Source organism: Tarenaya hassleriana, unplaced genomic scaffold (assembly GCF_000463585.1).
Source record: "Tarenaya hassleriana unplaced genomic scaffold, ASM46358v1 Cleome38, whole genome shotgun sequence".
In the NCBI taxonomy this organism is placed as follows: domain Eukaryota; kingdom Viridiplantae; phylum Streptophyta; class Magnoliopsida; order Brassicales; family Cleomaceae; genus Tarenaya; species Tarenaya hassleriana.
The window spans coordinates 26,322-26,897 of NW_010966774.1; positions in this window are offsets into that span (position 1 = coordinate 26,322).

Sequence of the window (576 nt, forward strand, 5' to 3'; positions counted from 1 at the left end):
TTGATGCTTGGAAAGATGTCTTCGGAATTGCGTGAGCAATTAGATGACATGGACAATTCATTAATGGTTGATCAGTTGAATGTGTCATTCCAAGAGAAAGCTGGGAGTCAAGGGAAGAATGATATGGTAGTTGTTGGAAAGAGTTCCAGCAATATGAAATGTTCCAAAGTTAAGGGCAAAAGAAAATTGACAAGTGTTGTCACTAAGCCTAAGCCTAAACCCAAGAAGGAAGAGTGTTATTTCTGTCATGCTGTTGGGCATTGGTATAGAAATTGCAGACTCTACCTGGAGGATCAAAGGAAGAAGAAGTTTGCAAAAGCTTCGACTTCTGGTATTTTTGTTATAGAGGCTAACTTGTTTAATTCTACATCGTGGGTATTGGATACCGGATGTGCCTCGCATATTTGTGCAAATGTGCAAGGACTGCGAAGAAGTAGACAATTGGCGAAGGGAGAAGTAGATCTCCGCGTCGGGAATGGAGCAAAAGTTGCTGCATTAACCGTCGGGACTTATGATCTGACTTTACCTTCTGGCCTTGTATTGGAGTTGCATGATTGTTATTTTGTACCTGCCATC